Source organism: Salmo salar, chromosome 07 (assembly GCF_965601325.2).
Source record: "Salmo salar chromosome 07, fSalSal1, whole genome shotgun sequence".
Classification (NCBI taxonomy): Eukaryota; Metazoa; Chordata; class Actinopteri; order Salmoniformes; family Salmonidae; genus Salmo; species Salmo salar.
In genome coordinates this window covers 61,401,872-61,416,865 of record NC_138297.1, presented here as the reverse complement: position 1 = coordinate 61,416,865, position 14,994 = coordinate 61,401,872, and positions in this window count along the sequence as shown.

Below are 14,994 nucleotides of genomic sequence, written 5' to 3'. Positions count from 1 at the left end.
CCTGCATCTGGGGCAGCCCTCCCCTTTGATGAAAGAAATAGTAAAAGTTAAATTTAAAAAAAATAAAGTTTGGAGAGTTATCCAGTACATAATCCCTCACACTGAAGCAGTTTGTCAGGTTCCTGGGACAATTTTTCATGGCTGAAAGAGTTCTAGGTTAAGAAATCTCTGCCTTTCACTCTTTTCTGTCTCTCTCTCTCTCTCTCTCTCTCTCTCCCCCCCCCCCCCCCCCTCTCCTGCTCGAGAATATGGCTTTGGAAAGACAGGCGGTGAGCAGAGGACTGACACCAGTGTTTGGGAGTTGTGGTTTGTGCAGCATCTGAAAGTGCCTTGCGGGGGAAAAACTGCTTCTCTGACAGCCAGGCGGACGGTTGTGGCAGAAAAAAACGACCTCCTTGCTAATTCCTGTCAAACAAATAATCAGAACATCCAGAGGAATTGAACAGAAAAGTGGCAACTCTGTTTTCTCTGTCAAGAAAAGAGAAAAGGAGGGATATTTTTCATTTAGTCTAGTGGTGAAGGAAATGGAGTCATTGATCACTAAATGCCATTTCCTTTTCTGCTGGCTAAACGCCTCTCTCGACCTAGCTTTTCAACAGCTAGTGGTGAGAAACGGGCAACCCTGAATGCATTTGGAGTTTATTAACTGGACAAAATGTGACATGTAACTGTGGTTTTTAACGGCTCCTAGTGTGGTGTGAGACATAAAAGGGAGTGAAAGATTAATATGGAAAGCCTACATCTGGTTCGGTTCAGGGGCTGGGATGTGTGAGAGTAGGGAGGATTACCACGTCACACCAAACCAGAACATTTGAACACTGCATCATCCAATAGAAGATGAGAACTGAAGAAGAGAACTGAGCAGGCTTGTCCTGCAGAATGAACTGGCTCAATGTACCCTAAGCAGCATACCACCCTGCATCCCACTGCTGGCTTGCCTCTGAATCCAAGCAGGGTTAGTCCTTGTCAGTCCCTGGATGAGAGACCAGATGTTACTGGAAGTGGTGTTGGAGAGCCATGAGGAGGAACTCTTTCCTCTGGTCTAAAAAAAATAAATATGCGAATGCCCCAGGGCAGTGATTGGGGACATTGCCCTGTGTAGGGTGCCACCCTTCGTATGGGACGTGAAACGGGTGTCCTGACTCCCGTTGGCAGATCCCATGGCAGTTATCGTAAGAGTAGGGGTGTTAACCCCGGTGTCCTGGCTAAATTCACAATCTGGCCCATTGTCACGTCCTGACCAGTAAAGGGGTTATTTGTCATTGTAGTTTGGTCAGGACGTGGCAGGGGGGTGTTTGTTTTATGTGGTTCGGGGTTTGTTGGGATACGTGCTTATTATGGGGAGCGTGTGGAGACGAGAGCGCCGGTGTATGCGGAAGTGCGCACGATCTCGCCCATGCGCACGCACAGTCCGGTGCGAGTGATCCCAGCCCCTCGCAAGTGCCGTGCTAGAGTGGGCATCCAGCCTGGAAGGAGAATGCCTGCGCAGCGCATCTGGCCACCAGTGTGCCTCCTAGGCCCAGGCTACCCTAAGCCTGCTCTACACACAGCAACCATCAGGCCTCTGCATAGCCCAGTTCGCCCTGTGCCAGCACTCCGCTCGTGCAGGGCTGCTATTACCATCCAGCCAGGACGGGTTGTGCAGGAGGTGCGCTCCAGACTTCCAGTGCTTACCCATGGCCCGGTGTATCCAGTTCCTGCTCCTCGTACTAGCCCTGAGGTGCGTGTCTCTAGTCTGGCGCCTCTAAAGCCAGCACCATACACCAGGCCTCCAGTGCGTCAGCCCAGTCTAGTACGTCCTGTTCCCGCTCCTCGCACTAGCCTTGGGGTGCGTGTCTCCAGTCTGGTACGTCCAGTACCAGCCCCACGCACCAGGCCTCCAGTGCGTCAGCCCAGTCCAGCTCGTCCTGCTCCTGCTCTCGCACTAGCCCTGTGGTGCGTGTCCCTAGTCTGGCGCTTCCTAAGCCAGCCCCACGCATCAGGCCTTCAGTGCGCAGTCCCCGTCCAGAGCTTCCGGCGACAGTGCCTCGTCCAGAGCTTCCGGCGACAGTGCCTCGTCCAGAGTGTCCGGCGACAGTGCCTCGTCCAGAGTGTCCGGCGACAGTGCCTCGTCCAGAGTTTCCGGCGACAGTGCCCCGTAGAGAGACGGCCCACAGTCCGGAGCCGAGAGAGACGGCCCACAGTCCGGAGCCGAGAGAGACGGCCCACAGTCCGGAGCCGAGAGAGACGGCCCCACAGTCCGGAGCCGAGAGAGACGGCCCACAGTCCGGAGCCGAGACAGACGGCCCACAGTCCAGAACCGAGAGAGTCCGGAATCGGCGCAGCCAGAGTCGCCCTCCAGTCCGGAGCTCCCAGAGTCTCCCTTCAGCCCGAGGTCTCCTGCGACACGCATCAGCCCGAGGTCTCCAGCGACGCACATCAGCCCGAGGTCTTCAGTGATGCGCCATAGCCCAGAGACTTCGGGAGGGGTAATATTTAATAAGTATTTAGCGGGGGCGGACAGGTTAGGTTGGGGAGTAAGGCTGGAGCCTGATCCACCTCCATAGTAGGTGGGTTGGGGAGGGGGGGTGTAGCACAAGAACCGTCGGTGACGGTGGCCACCCTCCTTTCCCTCCCTTTAGTTGGGGATTATTTTTTGTTTGTGTTTAGAGTTATTGGATTAGGTTTTGTTTGGTTGTTTTAGGTGCATCCGGGGTCTGCACCTTTGGGGAGGGGGGGTACTGTCACGTCCTGACCAGTAAAGAGGTTATTTGTTATTGTAGTTTGGTCAGGACGTGGCAGGGGGTGTTTGTTTAGAGTGTTTCGGGGTTTGTTGGGCTATGTTATTATGCAAGAGGGGTGTTTGTTTAGAGTGTTCCGGGGTTTTTGGTCTATGTTCTCGGTTAGTGTTTTTCTATGTTCAGTCTAGTTTTTCTACTTCTATGTTTAGGGTTTGTTGATTGACCTTCAATTGGAGGCAGCTGTTCCTCGTTGCCTCTGATTGAAGGTCCTATGTATAGGGGTGTTTGTGCTATGGGGGTTTGTGGGTCTCCTGTTTTGTGTCTGTGCACCTGACAGGACTGTTTAGTGTCGTTCGTCGTTTTTTTTGTATACGTGTTTCTTTTGTTTTTCCTTCTTTTAAATAAATTAAAGAAGATGAGTATACACATTCCCGCTGCGTTTTGGTCTGATCATTACGACACCCGTGACACCCTCATACCATCATGGCCACCTAATCATCCCCAGCTTCCAATTGGCTCATTCATCCCCCCCTCCTCTCCCATGTAACTATTCCCCAGGTTGTTGCTGTAAATAAGAATATGTTCTCAGTCAACTTACCTGGTAAATGAAGGGTTAAATAAATAATAACCATTATGGCTAGTAGCTAGTTGTCCAACCAATCCTCCGTTTCTCTGTTCCACTCAAACCATTATCCAACTAAGAACAGCTGATAACGGGTCCACTGAATTCCAAAATATTTTTCATCGTAGCCAGCCCCGCCGCTGTATGCATGGCAGGTTGGGCCGCTCATCACAAATGAAGATGTCTGACTATGCAAACCGGTACTTAGCTTCCCAGTCACTGGCAGGGTAAGCATTGAATCAGTGCCTCTGATGGACAACCACCCTAATAAGGGCATTGGTTCGTAGAAACAACATCATTCACGGTCACATGTTTTCAATCAAGCCGCCGCTGTCATGACAAGCCTAAAAAAACAGGATATTATGTGAATGAATGGCGTGACTTCAACTCCACTGTATCTAGCCCCCTGACCGCTGAGCTGTCTAGTTGTACAGGACTTGGAAGGAGTCCAACCTCACAAGACTGGCCTATAACTGTTGGGAAACCATCCGTTGTCATGAGACTGCTCCATGTGTGCTTAGCCAAAGGGTTCTGACGAAATCTCTCATATATATATAAATCTCTCGCATATAAATCTCTCGCAGTATTTCTCACCTGCCTGTTTCCGCCAGTTTGCCAAGTTAATTACCATACACCACAAAGGCTTCACTGAATAAAGAGTGCTTCTGCTACCTGCATTTACATGGCCCACTGCAGTAATATGGTGCTGAAAGTTTCGCCTTGAACCGCAGAGCGGGATCCAAAGTCAACACTGTCAAACCTGTCTCCGGTTCACCTCCATCTGCAGCGAGTTGAGCAGGTCAGCGCTTAAATCTCAGCTATGAGAGTCCAACCACACCTCTCAAAATAACATGGCGGCCAACTGTGTCATGGTGGAAAGACAGCGGGGATGGGACGTGATGAAAACCAGCATGCGAACAATAGTTACGAGTGATCGATAGTGGAGATGACTTTGACGATAGGTGATGGTAATGTCCCCTTTATCTGTGACAGAACCTTAAGTAATGTCTCCATGAGGCCATCCAGCCAGGTTGCAGAGCCATCATCTACTGTATGGCTGAAACACATCCAGTCCATCCTCACTTCTTATGGCAATAGGAGGGGAAAAGGCCACCTTTTATTCTGAAAGATAGTCAAAAGGACCTGGCAAGGCATAAATGTACATCTTCTACTAATACTCCTGTCTGTGTGCTCAGTAAAGCTCACCATTCTAGGTGACCACCAAAGCCACAGTGGAATATCTGGTGGCGGAGATTGAGAGAATTCCGGCGGAGGGTGTATGGGGGGGGGGGGGTGGGGTTGAGGAGGTACTAGTGGTGGTGGGGGGGAGAGGTAGGCCACAAAGCCACAGCCCTGCAGAGGAAATGGGAGCGAGGGAGGCCCTTCTTTTCTCACCGTATCCATCCTCCTTCTCACTTCCTGGTCTGAGAGCAGCAGTGTGTCATTAGATGGGCTGGCAAACCAACGGCAGCCACAGGCAGCTCCCAGGACAGCGCAGCACTGCTCCAAATACACCTAGCTCGTTTTACAGGTCCCAGTACAGCACTGCTCCAAATACACCTAGCTCCAGTCTTACAGGTCCCAGTACAGCACTGCTTCAAATACACCTAGCTCCAGTCTTACAGGTCCCAGTACAGCACTGCTCCAAATACACCTAGCTCCAGTCTCACAGGTCCCAGTACACCACTGCTCCAAATACACCTAGCTCCAGTCTTACAGGTCCCAGTACAGCACTGCTCCAAATACACCTAGCTCCAGTCTTACAGGTCCCAGTACAGCCACTGCTCCAAATACACCTAGCTCCAGTCTTACAGGTCCCAGTACAGCACACCACTGCTCCAAATACACCTAGCTCCAGTCTTACAGGTCCCAGTACAGCACACCACTGCTCCAAATACACCTAGCTCCAGTCTTACAGGTCCCAGTACAGCACTGCTTCAAATACACCTAGCTCCAGTCTTACAGGTCCAAGTACAGCACTGCTCCAAATACACCTAGCTCCAGTCTCACAGGTCCCAGTACACCACTGCTCCAAATACACCTAGCTCCAGTCTTACAGGTCCCAGTACAGCACTGCTCCAAATACACCTAGCTCCAGTCTTACAGGTCCCAGTACAGCACTGCTCCAAATACACCTAGCTCCAGTCTTACAGGTCCCAGTACAGCACACCACTGCTCCAAATACACCTAGCTCCAGTCTTACAGGTCCCAGTACAGCACACCACTGCTCCAAATACACCTAGCTCCAGTCTTACAGGTCCCAGTACAGCACACCACTGCTCCAAATACACCTAGCTCCAGTCTTCTCTCTCTCTCTCTTTCTCTCAATTCAATTCAAGGAATTTATTGGCATGGGAAACATATGCTAACATGCCAAAGCAAGTGAAGTAGATAATTATCTTTCTGTTCTAGATAGGGAGTCAATAAGACATCTGATCATCCCCATCATTATCTATGTGTTTATTATCTGTTCCAGGCCCCTTTGGAACCCCTGTAGCCTGCCTGGTGAGAGGGAGGGGTGCCTGGTCAGATGAAACACCTGGCGTGCATCCCAAATGGAACCATATTCCTTACACTGTGCACAACTTTTAACATGGGGGCCCATAGGCATCTGGTCAAAAGTAGTGCACTATATAGGGAATAGGTTGCCATTTGAGAGACAGCCATGACGTCAAGATGGGGCTGGCCTTTCACTGTGAAAACAAAACATGGCAGGGTGGTGGAGAGAGGAGTGGAGGGAGCCCCTCTGTCTAAACATCCCCTGGGAGACAGATAGTCACGCACCTGGTCCTGTCCACAGCAGAGGCGTGAACGCTATCTCTCAGGAACACATCAGATAACATGGAAAAGAAAACACACTCACACAAACATGCAGTAGGTACACAAAGCTGAAACGGGCAGTAGGTACACAAAGCTGAAACAGGCAGTAGGTACACAGAGCTGAAACAGGCAGTAGGTACACAAAGCTGAAACAATCAGTAGATCCACAAAGCTGAAACATGCAGTAGATCCACAAAGCTGAAACAATGCAGTAGGTACACAAAGCTGAAACAATGCAGTAGATCCACAAAGCTGAAACATGCAGTAGATCCACAAAGCTGAAACATGCAGTAGGTACACAAAGCTGAAACATGCAGTAGATCCACAAAGCTGAAACATGCATACACAGAGATATTGGACCAAAGGACCAACACACATCACCCAAACCAAAGAGCACAGACATGTTCTATCACACATGCATACAGCACACACACACACACACACACACACACACACACACACACACACACACACACACACACACACACACACACACACACACACACACACACAGAGCTATGTCTTACTATACTTGTCAGGACTTTTTGGGGACCAACAATTGATTCCCATTCAAAATCCTATTTTCCTAACCCTAACCCTTCTCCTAACCTTAAACCTAACCCTAAACCTAACCCATAAATCAAATCATAACCATAACCACTGACCCCTAAACCTAACCTTAACCCTAATTTTAACCCCTAAGCATAAAATAGCCTTTTTACAAGTGAGGACCGACAAAATGTCCTCACTTCTCTGAATTTTTGTTGGTTTACAATTTTTTTAAGGACTTTTGGTACTCACAAGTATAGTAAAACGTGCACACACACACCCACACACCATGGTTCAGGAGTCACAGATTCCTACTCCCCACTCAACCTTTGACGTGCTCTACAGAGACCCACCCAACTGAAACATCAAAAACACGGGAGTGTCATGGGAAACTATTATTCTTATACCGTCTGTGTGCGTCCCAAATGACACCCTGTCCCAATGTAGTATACTACTTTTGACCAGGACCCATAGGGAATAGGGTGCCTTGAGGTATCAGCCTCTGTTACATATATGTGTCTCATCTGACCCCTGACGACCTAAAGTCAAGACCGTGGTGAGGCCCTCCGGTGCTCTGGAAGATAAAACATGCTTCCAATATTTGTCAAGCAGATTGAAACAATCCTTTTTGCGCCAGAGAATTGAATCTCATAGTGAAGGAATGTGAAACATCCCTTTTCGCCGGGGTTCCTGTTATAAACACACACATTAAGAATAATGTTTCAAGAATTCCACTTTAGAAATGTGGAGTCGGGTGACAACCTACTTGTAAGAGGGGTGTGAATGTCGACAGAGGAGCGGGCACCACAATGATTCAAAGAGCCATCCTGCTCTGCCACGGCAGGAAATCCCCAGCGTTCGGGGGCAAGGACAACCCTGGGTCTTCCTGTTCCCTCGCCTTTGCTCATAGGCCGCGAGGCCCCGGTGCTTACTCACTCCCTCACTCAGCTGAAGACCTCAAGCCCATCTGGTCCTAATCAAACACAAACACCCTGTCCCCGAGCCCATCACTTTTGTGAAAGGACGGGCTCCTCATGCCGTGATATCCTAGCCACGGACTTCACTGACAGACGTGCTGTAGAAATTGCCAGAATGAGAGTGCTCATTCTTCACACTAAACTGGCAGAAAACAACCAAATTTATGGCCATGGCATTCCACCTTTTATGATTCGCTACGGTCTTCCCCCGGAAACATTTCCATGTGGGTTTTTTCTTGGTGGAGAAAAACTACTGGATTTCTGCGATTCCCAGCCGGAGTTGATAAAGCTCCCGCGGTGACTGGAGCGACTCTTCCCTCCAGAACTACAAGCCGAGCCAGGGATGTACAGTAACTGCAGATGTATCTATTGACCTAAGAATAACTTCAAAGGGAGGATAACCATAAATTGAAGTGGGAAGAAGCAGCAGTCACGACTCTGGGACCGGCCCGAGCCAAAGACGAGATCAGAGGTGCACGAAAGAGCACCGAAAAACATAGAGAATGTAATCCAAAGGTGATAGCGAAGTACTCCTAAAGGAATCCATCACAACTGCAAGGTTAGGAAAACAATTCACGGACAGCCGTCTTTGGTTTGATGTGGTTGTGACATCGACATATGCATTTTGAGTTTTCACAGGTGGATTATACCGGAAATCCATGATGAGCAATACCCTTCGCACTGACCATGAACACAAGCTGTGGGACTGGGCTCCTGTCCAGAAGGTGCAAAGGGCAAACCCAGGTTGGCACATTGCAGTAGAATTCATAATATGCGGCCTCAGTGTGTATTGAGCTGTCTGACTAGAATGTGAAAAAGTAAACGCAGAGACAGGGCCTCTAGTAAATAACTCAATCATAATAAACTACTGCAATACACGTCGGAATGGTGAATGGGGTTGTTTTAACGTGACAGCCAAGCAAGGCTAAGCCAACTGTTTTTGTCTTTCCTAATGTGACATATTCGTGATATGTGCGTATACTCTGCGATACTGACCCTCAGCATACGTCACTGTAACAACACATAGCAGTTAAGGGCAGTTAAAGGTCCAATGCAGCCGTTTTTATCTCAATATAAAATCATTTCTGGGTAGAAATACAGTAAGTACCTTAATGTGATTTCTTTTCAATTAAAATGGTAAAAAAAAAAGAAACACTTCTTAGCAAAGGGAAATTTCTCAATCAATAATTTTGATAGGACTGTCTTGGTCTGAGTGGGGAGGGGGAAACTGAAAATGAGCTGTTATTGGCAGAGAGGTTTGGAACTCTTTCTTATTGGTAATGTCACCATGGAAGGCCAAAACTCCAATCCACCGAAATATTTCTGGCATTTTTCAAACAGCTCTTACACTAAAAGGGCATTATGATAATTTTCACAATTTCAAAGTATCCTTCCAACCTCATAGTGTGGGAATATATATAAAACACAGTATAATCACGTATTTTACTGCACTGGGCATTTAAGGGCAGTTTACCAGCCTGGTGTCAGAATGAGACTCTGCATCACTGTACATCACCCCACATTCCAAAGAGTCTTACCCTGGCACTGGACTCCCTTCCCTTTCACCAGAGTGTGCCTCTCCCCCGGCCTTACAGGGTAAAAACATCCCTACTGCCAATATCCACTGCAGGGCCAGGACAGAGTGCTGGAAAACCTGTCCTCTTATAGTAAGGAGTCAACTGGCAGCTTTAGTCACTTTATTCCATGTAAATAATCGTCACAGTATATTTCTTGTGTTGACTTCATAGAATGTTTAATCTGTCAGTTTAAGTCACTTTACTAACTTTATTACATGTAAATAACCATCACAATATTTCTATTGAACATAGTATATTTTCCAGTATATCCACACTGCCTCCTTACTTTCTGCGGTCTCCTACATCATCCCTTTCCACCCTGCCTCATTACTTTCTACATCCTCACTATCTACCCTGCCGCATCACTGTCTACTACACTACATCCTCCCTATCCACACCTGCCTCATTACTTTCTACCTACACTAAATTCTCCCTATCCCACCCTTCCTCATCACTTTTCTACTGTCTACTACATCCTCCCTATCCACCATGCCTCATTACAGTCTACTGTCTACTACACCACATCCTCCCAATCAACCCTGCCTCATTACTATCTACTGTCAACTACACTAAATTCTCCCTATCCACACCTGCCTCATTACTTTCTACTACACTAAATTCTCCCTATCCACCCTTCCTCATCACTATCTACTGTCTACTACATCCTCCCTACCCACCATGCCTCATTACTTTCTCCTGTGTACTACACTACATCCTCCCTATCTACCGTGCTTCAATTCTTTCTACTGTCTACTACACTACATACTCCCTATCTACCGTGCTTCAATTCTTTCTACTGTCTACTACACTAAATTCTCCCTATCCACCCTACCTCATTACTTTCTACTGTCTACTACATCCTCCCTATCCACCCTGCCTCATTACTTTCTACTGTCTACTACATCCTCCCTATCCACCCTGCCTCATTACTTTGTAATGTCTGCTACACTAAATTCTCCCTATCCACCCTGCCTCATTACTTTCTACTGTCTACTATATCCTCCCTATCCACCCTGCGTCATTACTTTCTATTGTCTTCTACATCCTCCCTATCCACCCTGCCTCATTACTTTCTAAGGTCTACTACATCCTCCCTAGCCACCCTGCTAAATCACTTTCTACTGTCTAATACATCCTCCCTATCAACCCTACCTCATTACTGTCTTTTGTCTATTACACTACATCCTCCCTATATACCCTGCCGCATTACTTTCTACTGTCTACTACATCCTCCCTGCCACATTACTTACTACTGTCTACATCCATCCTATCTACCCTGCCGCATTACTGTCTACTACACTACATCCTCCCTATCTACCCTGCCTCATTACTTTCTACTGTTTACTACACTACATCCTCCCTATCAACCCTGCCTCTTTACTTTCTACTGTCTACTACACTACATCCTCCCTATCTACCCTGCCTCATTACTTTCTACTGTCTACTACATCCTCCCTATCAACCTTGCTTCATTACTTTCTACAACACTAAAATCTCCCTATCCAACCCGCCTCATTACTGTCTACTGTCAACTACAATACATCCTCCCTATCAACCCTGCCTCATTACTTTCTACTGTCTACTACATCCTCCCTATCCACCCAGCCTCATTACTGTCTACTACACCTACATCCTCCCTATCCACCCTACCTCATTACTTTCTGCTATCTACTACACGACATCCTCCCTATCTACCCTGCCGCATTACTGTCTACTACACTACAACCTCCCTATCTACCCTGCCTCATTTCATTCTACTGTCTACTACACTATATCCTCCCTATCTACCCTGCCTCATTTTATTCTACTGTCTACTACACTACATCCTACCTATATACCCTGCCTCATTACTTTCTACTGTCTACTACATCCTCCCTATCCACCCTGCCTCATTACTTTCTAATGTCTACTAGACTAAATTCTCTCTATCAATCCTTCCTCATTACTTTCTACTGTTTACTACACTAAATCTCCCTATCTAACCCGTCTAATTACTGTATACTGTCTACTACAATACATCCTCACTATCAACCCTGCCTCATTACTTTCTACTACTATCTTCTACACTAAAATCTCCCTATCCAACCCGCCTCATTACTTACTGTCTACTACATCCTCCACATCCACTCAGCCTCATTACTTTCTACTGTCTACTACATCCTCCCTATCCACTCTGCCTCATTACTTTCTACTGTCTATTACATCCTCCCTATCCAGAATGCCTCAATCACTTTCTACGGTCTACTACACTACATCCTCCCTATACGACCTGCCACGTTACTTTCTACTGTCTACTACATCCTCCCTATCTACCCTGCCTCATTACTTTCTACTGTCTACTACACTAAATTCTCCCTATCCACTCTGCCTCATTACTTTCTACTGTCTACTACACCCTCCCTATCCACCCTGCCTCATTACTTTCTACTGTCTACTACACTACATCCTCCCTATCCACCCTGCCTCATTACTTTCTACTGTCTACTACACTAAATTCTCCCTATCCACCCTGCCTCATTACTTTCTACTGTCTACTACACTAAATTCTCCCTATCCACTCTGCCTCATTACTTTCTACTGTCTATTACATACATGAAGGGAACATTTCGGGATTTGCTGTATGATTAATGAGAAAGTCCATATTGCAAATGTACGGTCCCTAACTAGATGTCCGCGAATGTTTGTAAAATTCGCGGACGGCGTCGGGCAGTGCACCGGGGCCGGATCTTCCGGGAAGTCATCGAACGGAGTCTCTCGGACATTCGGTTTTTGTTTTATAAAATTTTCAAATTTTGGTCATTTCTCACCTGTCCCGGATTATTCCGGGACAGGCGAGGGCGAATGGAATCATATTGCTAATGTAACAAACATCACCAATCACGGCGTGGCCTTTTCTCCTAAACAGAAAAGACTTTGAAGACGAAACTTGGTGAGCATTGGTTTGGCATAATGGGCAGTTGGCCCCGAACAAGATGGAGTCGAGGCCTCAACGCTTTTTGAGTTAAGGCCATTTTTCTGGGATTAAAGGTCAAAAATGAAAATAGAGCGCTAATTTGACCGCTTCACGTCAAAGTACATGAGCCTACGGTGTCAGGAAAAAAGAACCAGACATTTATCTATCGTCATTTAAGAGAAATCGTACAATGTCAAATTGGTGATATTCAAAAAAATGAGGGGTTCTTTTTCCAAAAAGTTACCGATCCAGTTGCAGCATGTTCAGATCAATCCATTATGGCAGGTTTCGGAGCTCTGTGAGATTTTTGTGATTTTCTGAAACAACACTCTGTAAATAAATCAGTTCTTAACGTAAAGACTTAAAACTCAATATTCTATAAGAGCCTAACCCAAGGAGGATATGTGTTCGCTTTCAGCTTCCTGTGTCAACCAGAAGTGCCTTAAAATGGTGTCATAGGGGCTGTTTCGAAGGGTTAAAAAGGTCAGATCTTTCCACAACTTCATATATGTAATTAGGCAACCCTCATGAACTGTAAATCAGTCATTTCTCCAAACAGATGTCAAAGAAAAGCTCTCTCTCACACACACACACACACACACACACACACACACACACACACACACACACACACACACACACACACACACACACACACACACACACACACACACACACACACACACACACACACACACACACACACACACACACACACACACACCGCAAGGATGGAGTGACACAGTGCGGTGCTTAAAGACACACAGAGCTTGCAATGGCATTACCATTATCTCTAGGCTGTGCCGAGTTCAACGAGATGCCCTGCTTGACCGTAGCTCGCTCGGTCTGAGCGCAGCGACCTTGAATAAAAGTAGGCCCAAAATGAAGCCTGGCCCTAAATATCAAATGTTCCTGAGGTCCTCACGATCTGTGCAAGCCTAACCTGCATTAACCCTTAACAGTTAAAAGAAGGTGTTTACATCAAAAAGTTTGCATTGATTTTTCTCCCCATAGGAATACATTGCCTATTCCCCTAAATTCAACCTGAAGCCTATGTGGGTTATGAATGCCTTATGAACCTGTCTTCGATGACATATCATCAGGCCCCTATGAGGTCTACCTGTGTCGATTCTAAGCTTCCTGGAGCAACCGGAAGTGGTTAAAAACACCCTAAAGGTGTTTTTCTATAACCAGCCTGCAGATTGTGAAAATCACTGCATTCAACCCTATGTAGATCAGTCAATTCTTAACTAATTTGTGACGCTGACTTGACTGCCGGTTATTGGAGGGAAACGATTTCCTCAACATCAATGCCATAGTAAAACGCTGTTTTTGGATATAAATATCAACTTGATAGAACTAAAAATGCATGCATTGTCTAACATAATGTCCTAGGAGTGTCATCTGATGGAGATTGTAAAAGGTTAGTGTATCATTTTAGCTGGTTTTATGGTTTTGGTGACCCTGTCTTTGACTTGACAAAACATTACACACAACTCTTGTAAATGTACTGTCCTAACATACTCTAAATTTATGCTTTCGCCGTAAAACCTTTTTGAAATCGTAAAACGTGGTTAGATTAAGGAGATGTTTATCTTTCAAATGGTGTAACATAGTTGTATTTTTGAAAAATTTGAATTTTGACATTTATTTGGATTCAAATTTGCCGCTCTTGAAATGCACCTGCTGTTGATGGAGTGCACCACGGGTGGCACGCTAGCGTCCCACCTAGCCCCAAGAGGTTAACGTAAAGACTTTAAACTCAGGATTCTGTAATAGCATACCCCAATCAGGATATGTGTTTACTTATAGCTTCCTGTGCCAACCGGAAGTGCCTTAAATATGGGTCACAGGGGCTGTTTCGAAGGGTTAAAAAAGTCAGATCATTTCAAAACTTTATATGTGTGACGAGCGATGGAGAGGAACCAGAGTCACTGCCCGGTCATCCCGAGTTCATCGGGCCAGTCAATTTTGCATTTCTGCAGTATTTTTGAGCATGTCAAATTCGTGATGGTAATGGTCATTTTGGACGTTTTTCAAAAATCGTTAAAAAACAACAGAGTCCCACTTCTCCCTCATCATACATGACAAATAGACCATCTAGGTTGATTCATGGCTTAACATAGGGCTATATATCATTTGGGCAGTATAAATGCCATTTGGACATGGTTCACTGACTTTTGGGTTTGGAAACCGACTTCCTATGATCGTACATGGCAAATGGACAAACATCCTGATTTGGCACATTCAATACTTTCATACATGTATAATTGACAAAAAAATTATTGGACATTTCATTTGGACATTTCTAATGGCATTTGGCAAAAAAAAGAAAAAAAAGTAACTTTTGACTTCCTATGAAATCATATTGCAAATGGACAAAACATATGCCTTATGTACAAGCAAAAACAAAATTATGTCAATAAAATATGTCAAAAGTATGTTCAGAAGGTTCTTATACATGTATAATTGACAAAAAAAATCTAAAGAATTTCGAAAAACGGTCCAGAAAGCACTTTTTTAAGGGGGTGATAAGTTTTTGAATTTCTTTTCATTTTTTCAAAATTTGACTCTTGGGTGTTGACTTGTGTTACATTTGCAATAAGAAAATTCACTGTGGAGCGCGCTCGCCATCTATAGGATTTTTGGGGTGTGACACGGCATTTGCCATATGAAATTTGCAATATGATTTGGATGAATGTGGACGAAATTGGGTGGTATTGTCATTAGGGAGTATGATTCGTGGGGTGCCAATATGTTCCCATTCATTTTTGTC